Below are 6,958 nucleotides of genomic sequence, written 5' to 3'. Positions count from 1 at the left end.
GGGCCACCAAAGGGGACCAGGTCTGAGAACAAAGATCCTCAGCCTGTAACAGAGTCAGAGACCACACAGGCTGGAGCAGTAGCCTGCGTGAAGGGAGAGGCCATCCCATTGGAGTGGGAGGTCTCATCTTTTGAATGGGATTTAGGCAGGGGAGAGCCCGAACAGCTCAACCTCGCTTTAGACCCAATCACGGAGGAGGAAGAGTCAGAGGACGGCAGTCCTGCCCTCGACTCAAGCTTGGGGGAGGTAGGGAGTGGGGGTGGAGACTCGTTACCTGTAGGGACAGGTGAGGTGGAGTCGGAAGCCACAGATCCCGACCCCGGGGGGGCGGAGCCTGAGGGAGGGGAGCTGGAGCCGGCAGCTGTGGAGGAACCACAGGCTGTAACGGTAACAGTCACGACCCCAGGTCCATCGGCCCCGGGAGCCCAACCCAAAGCAGCCCCTCGTAGGTCGGCTCGAGCGCCCCAGCCCAGAAAATTTTGGCCAGATTCTCCCCATCCTCCCCAACCACGGTTTAAAGCAGCCCCAGGAAGACATGATCCCTGTTAAGTCTGTGGGTTGTATTATAAATAATCACAGACTCCACTGTTAACAAAATAAAACACGTCTTTACTATTCAGAGGCTCGGGCGATTCTGCCCTAGTTAACGTATCACAACCCTTATATACTGGTGTGGTCACTATCGGTATTACAGTATACATGAGCCAATAGATAGTGCCACCCTAAAGTAGTGCTCTTAAAGGCGAACGGTTACATTCTATAGTTCCCTTAAAGGTAAACGGTTACATACACAACACTCCTCCCTTCCTAGCTTATTACTTACAGAATCCCGTTAAACATACAATCTTCAACTTCATATAAACAGTTTGCAGATATACTCTCGATGGAGTCAACGTCATATAACAGTTTACAAACATACTCTCAGTGGAATCAGTTTACAGGTTCAGTCTCTGTGGGAACAGTTCATAAATTCAGTCTCTGGTATTAATTCGTTCCAGACAGCATCCTCCATAGCCTTTTTTTTTTTTTAACAGCTTGTACTTTCGTCCTGTTGAACCAGCAGTGCGGACTTATACAACCCACTGGCTGTCTTGATAATGTCCCTGGATTTTTTTTACAAATTTAGCACCTTTTGTAGTGTTCGGACTGAGGTAGTAGAAGTAATAATATTTTAAACAGTTATTATTTTCTGCTTCTTCTTTTTCTTTTCTGCCTTTTTGAAACTCTCCGAGCTCTTTTCCCGGCTGCCATCTGTAGCGCCAACAACTCTCTATGTTCCTTAGACCTTAAGTGCTTCCTCAGGATTTCAGCACTTTGGGAGTTCCCATCACAATTTGGGCAGACCACATCCTCATAACATTCGGTGTCACTCAACAGGTCAAAACCCTTCTTCAAGCAATCATATTCATCCTGCTCTTCCTCGGATGTCTGCCCTTCCTTCCCTCCTGGCCTCATTTGTGCGTTCAATCCTTTCCCTTCCTTCAGGGATTTCGTTATTAGGCTATTTAATCCTTCTACTGAAGTAGCTGTTTCCCCATTCTCCTGTTCCCCTGGACATAATTCAGCGTACTCCTCCATTTCATCCATCATTTTCTCCAATGCTTTCATCTTCTCTTCCTCTTGTACTTTGGCTTCCAGTGCTTGGAGAAGTTGCGCCTCGATGCTCTCTAGCTCATGTTCAGGGCCCATTCCCAGTTGAAACTGTTCTTCAAGTCGGTCAACCTCGGTAATTGCCGCCTCATATTTGTCTTGGGCTTCCTTCCATATTTTTATGAGTTCTGCCATGTCTTTCACCTCTACATCCTCATCTATGTATGGAACTTCTACCGATGAGTCTGTCTTGGCCCTGAGCTCCTCAAGAATTTCCTGCAGCCTTTGGACTTCTTGCTCATGTTCAACCTTTAGTTGCTCATATACTTCCAACGAAACTAGCTTTTCGGAGGTTGCTGAGTTAACCCCCTCCAGAATTGTAGTCTGGGCCTGTTCATACTGTTTTTTCAACTTCTCGCACTCTGCTTGTAAGGAGTCGTAGAGAAGAACTGGAATAAAATCCTGGCTTCCTGAAGATTCCTCTTCATTTGTTTCTTTCGCAATTTCCTGTTGGAGTTCAGCCAAGGCTGCTATGCTATCTGCCTCTCGAAGTCTCACTGCCATCAACTCTTCTTTATTCTTGCAGTCCATCTCAGCCATTTCCCGTTTACTTTCATTTAACTGAGTGAGTAGTCCCTTATTTTGGGCTGAGAGATATTGCACCTTCTCATGTAGACCCTTGCACTCCTTCTCTGCTTGACATAGCTGATTACCGCTGATTTGGTTCTGCGTTTCAAGTTCCAACATCCTTTGCTTAGCTTCTTTCAGTTTCGCCCCTATAAGCTCCTCTTGCAACATGGCCACATTATTCTCATCAGGTAAAGAAGCGTTTCTCTTTTCCATGTCCAAGATTTGTTTCTGCATCTCCTTAAGAGCACCCTGTGATTCAACTTCTCTTAACTTTGCCTGCACTAGCTCCGTATTTAATTGCAGAACAAAATCCTCAGTGCAGCGTGATTTGCCCTTCTGCTGTATCTCTAGATCATGCAAATATTCTAACCCCTGAACATCATCAGGGAGATGTGATCGGTAATTGGTCACGATGGCTCTATGGTCGCTCTCTGCTTGAGCCAGTAGGTTCTGTTGTCTTTCCAGACTCTCCCATTCGGTGTCATAGAACTTTTTCATTGTTTTCATCTCTTGTACGAGGCGGTAACTTAATTGTTCTAATTGTTGTTGTACTTTGAAATAGCTTTGAGTTCGAGCCCGGTGTTCCTCCGTAATGCATATGTCTGTAGCTTGAACAGACTCAGAATTCTCTGTCTTTATGCACGCCATCGATTTTCCAACCTTAGTCTGTGAGTTAATGTTAACCTTGTTTTTCATACATAAGCTGGACTTATCGTCTTCCGGCTCAGAGTCTGAGCTGCTTGTCTGCACCGAGTCCTCACTCGTCATTGCTTGTCGGTAGTGCCATTCCATGTCTATTTTCTTGATCCACTCCCGTCCTAGAAGTGGTGGTCCTCCCTCAGGTAGTACGTACAAATTCATTCTTGGGTGTACTTTACCCCTATCTCTCACCTTGACTCTTATTTTCCCCATGGGGTATACGCGATGCCCCGTGTATGTCTGTAATACGAACTTGGTATTTCTTAAGGGTATGTGAGAGAATAGTCGGTGGTAGTCCTTTTGGTTGATGACTGATACAGCTGATCCCGTGTCCAGCTCCATTCGTACTTGGACTCCAGCTATTTTTAGTGTGACCCAGATCGTCTGTAGATCAGTTACTTTACCCACATTGTGGATTCTCAGACTATCCAACTCCTGGCTGTTTGGGTCTGAGTCTGAATTTTGTTCGTCTGAACTCTTTTCAGCCACCTGATGCACCTTGTTGTACTTTTCTTGTGGTGGTGGCTTCCTTTGTTTGTTGGTCTTCTTTCTGGACCTGCATACCTTCGCGATGTGACCCAGTTTGCCACATTTCCTGCACTCTTGATTCTTAAACCAGCACTGATTCTGGTCGTGCGTTGTCTTTCCACAACGGTAGCATTTGGAAATGCTTGCAGTCATTTGGTCCACCCCGAGTGCCGCCGCCTTGAGCTGCATTTCCGCCGTTCCTTTCACTGCGGCTTCGTGCGATGAAGCTATGAGGACAGCCCTGTCCAGTGTGAGGTCGTTTTCCTCCAGGAGTCGCTTCTGCGTTCCTTCTTTGGCCAAGCCGCATCCGAACTTGTCCCGCAGCGCCTCTGTCAAATTCCCTCCAAGCTGGCAGTATTTCGCTAGCTTACGCAGTTCGACTAAGTATTCCGCATTGCTTTCATCTTGCCTCTGGGTTCTGGCGTAAAATTTAAATCGTTCAGCCAGTATCAACGGTGTGGGGTTCAAGTGATCCTTCAGCACTGCTACGATCTCTTCGAAGGTCTGGTCCACTGGTTTAACTGGTGCTATTAGATGTTTCAAAAGCCCGTATGTTTTTGCTCCCATCGAATTTAACAAAGTTATTGCCTTGTCGTATATGGCTACGCAATATATTCCTATGCGTTCCCCATACGTGGCCCTGTCTTCTATTTCAGCATTAAAATCATTAATATTTCCTTGCTTAGGCATCTTCTTCTCTTTTCGAGTACAGTACAAGTATTACTTTACTTATTATTAATTTTCTTCTCTCTTCTTGAGAACACCACAAGTATTGCTGTACTTATACTTATTTTCCCTCTTTTCTTGAGAACACACCAGCCTTTCTGAAAAATCTTATTACTTTCCTGAAATTCTTAATAATTTCCAAGATGGCGGTTTCCCGCTTCTTCCTTCTTCTTCAGCGGTTTCCCCGCGAAAAATGGCGGCTTTCCCGCGCTTCTCGCTCTCCCCGCCCACTTCGATGGCGGTTTTCCCGCGCTTCTCGGCGCTCTCCGCCCACTTCAATGGCGGTTATCACCCGTTCCCCGACGCTGACTTTCAGGCCGAGTGCGGGCCTTATCAGCGGATGCGATCGATGGCCCGGCTGCGCCTCGCACTTGAAAGCGGCCCCCGGCCTCTGGCTCACCCGCTCGCGCGGCTCTTGCTCGCTCCCTCCCGGGCTCTGGCTTACCCGCTCGCGCGTTTCACCGCGGCTCTTATCAGGGATTGCGATCGCCCTGTCTTTGCAGCCAACGCTGCGGCTTACCCACGAGGTTATGGAGGCTTCAGGGTCCTAATGCCTGTCGCTTCCTGCCTGTCGGTTCCAGACTGGTGAGGATTGAAACCTCTCTTCAACGTCCTGTCTTCGGACGAAGCCGCCGTGGAACAACTGCCGCAGGGTTCGAATCCTGACTCGTCGCCAATGTTAAGTCTGTGGGTTGTATTATAAATAATCACAGACTCCACTGTTAACAAAATAAAACACGTCTTTACTATTCAGAGGCTCGGGCGATTCTGCCCTAGTTAACGTATCACAACCCTTATATACTGGTGTGGTCACTATTGGTATTACAGTATACATGAGCCAATAGATAGTGCCACCCTAAAGTAGTGCTCTTAAAGGCGAACGGTTACATTCTATAGTTCCCTTAAAGGTAAACGGTTACATACACAACAATCCCCGTTCAGCAGCGACAGGCTGCGGGGGATCAAAGCCAAAGATCAATGCAGCCCCACCGCAGGGTGTGGCACACGACAGACCTCACAGGGATTCGGAAAGCCGCCCCACGGAGGGCGGCGCTGTACATAAGTTAAGATAGGTAATTATGGTCATAGTTTAAGGAATGTAAAGTATATGGTGTTAAGAGTACAATTTTGAGGTCTGCCCGGTATGTGTGTTTGTTAGGGAGCGGGGTCCAGGAACCCGCGCGTCCAATTAATTTAGGCCAGCACCTATCGGGAGCCCGACTACATCATTTTGTTGGTTACAGAAACCTGGGATACGATGGAAAGGATTGTCGTCGCGTTCATGGCGATCGGGTGCGGGTGGGCCTACCAAGGCCGCACCAAGGACGTCATCATTTTCGGGTGCTCCGGGGACACGGCCCCCATCGCAACGGATGGGACGGGGGAGCGAGAGGTAGAGGAAACCGCCACCTACTTCCACCAAGGGAGATGGCCAGGTTGGCTGGGAACGAATTCTACGGAATATTCCAGCAATTTCGGTTTTGCCTACCAAGAGACTTCATTAACGTGCCCTCGAGTGAGGATCCTGGCGCCCAGGGTCAGCGTCACCGTGGGAAAGAAGATTTGTCTGGTGTGCAATGGGAACGTACCACCAAGGCGATGGTGGTGGCTACGAAAGCTGGGAAAGGACATGAGAAACTCTACGGTCGAGTGGGAGCGACTGGGTAATAATACCCATCGGACTATTACGGGAACTCACGGACAATTACGTGTGTGTTGGGACAAATGGTGGGAACCGGATGAGGGAATATATGTCTGTATGTGGGGTTCGAGACACGTCTGCCCCAAGGGCGTGTCCATCTTCTTCCAGAGGCAGTGGCAGGATGAAGGGAAGGGGATGAGATGGGATGTTAGCACTCGAGCGTGCGGAGCCCCATACTCCCCTATTCCGGTGAACGCCACTGAACTCATCACCCGCCCACGCAAGCCCCTGCCTACGCTTCCGGTAGCACTAGCCCAGAAAGGAGGGTGCCCAACCACCACCAAGGGACCCGGGAACGGTTTAGTATTGGTACCCACCGGTCAGGTGCTGTACCAAGGGGTACACTACGCGGTGGCCTCAGTGATTTTAAATCTCACTGAGGTAAGATTGCCGGAGTGGTGTCCCAAATAAACGGAACAATTATACCAGGTCCTGTTAACCCGTATGTTTAGACAATTTTACGAATTTGACTTTGCCGACATCGACAGAGACAAATTATACACCACACCGCCAGAAGTTTTGGATCGAGTCGGGAGGCAAAGAAGGGGTACTGTAAATGACATATTCACTGCTTTTAATACCGGGACATCTGTTGTCAACGCTCTAGATAACGTGGAGCTGCAGACACAGATCAACGGTTTAAAAGCCCAGTTAAGGAACATATTGACAGACGAAAACAAGGTCGTGGGTTCTGAGTTGCATGAGGACCAGGCCATGACACTACGCTTTAAGGACATAATTGCTGAGCTGGAGAAACACGCGAGAACGGTAAATGCACTCATTAAGGAGGATCGGAATGCGTCCGATCAAGCTGCGCAAAACGAGGCCTGTGTGCTGTACGGGGCGTGGTTACTGGGCGAGGGCCGCAGTAATCTTGAGGATTTAAAACAGGGTTTGGTCCCGTCCTGGATCAGCAACAAGCACTTGCAAGCGCTCCACCCTTTTGAGAATGCATTAAGCCCGTGCCAGCTCAGGCTAGCCGCAGAAGCATACCCAGTTCCAGTGGACTGCGGACATTCGAATCACACTATTATGGGAATAGTAGTAAGAATGCTGGTGTTGGGTCCCGCAGCAAAGCCCGCC

The sequence above is a fragment of the Somniosus microcephalus genome, unplaced genomic scaffold (assembly GCF_052327205.1).
Source record: "Somniosus microcephalus isolate GS21.2 unplaced genomic scaffold, FLI_Smic_1.0 unresolved_chr4, whole genome shotgun sequence".
Classification (NCBI taxonomy): domain Eukaryota; kingdom Metazoa; phylum Chordata; class Chondrichthyes; order Squaliformes; family Somniosidae; genus Somniosus; species Somniosus microcephalus.
Note: the sequence above shows the minus strand (reverse complement) of the source record.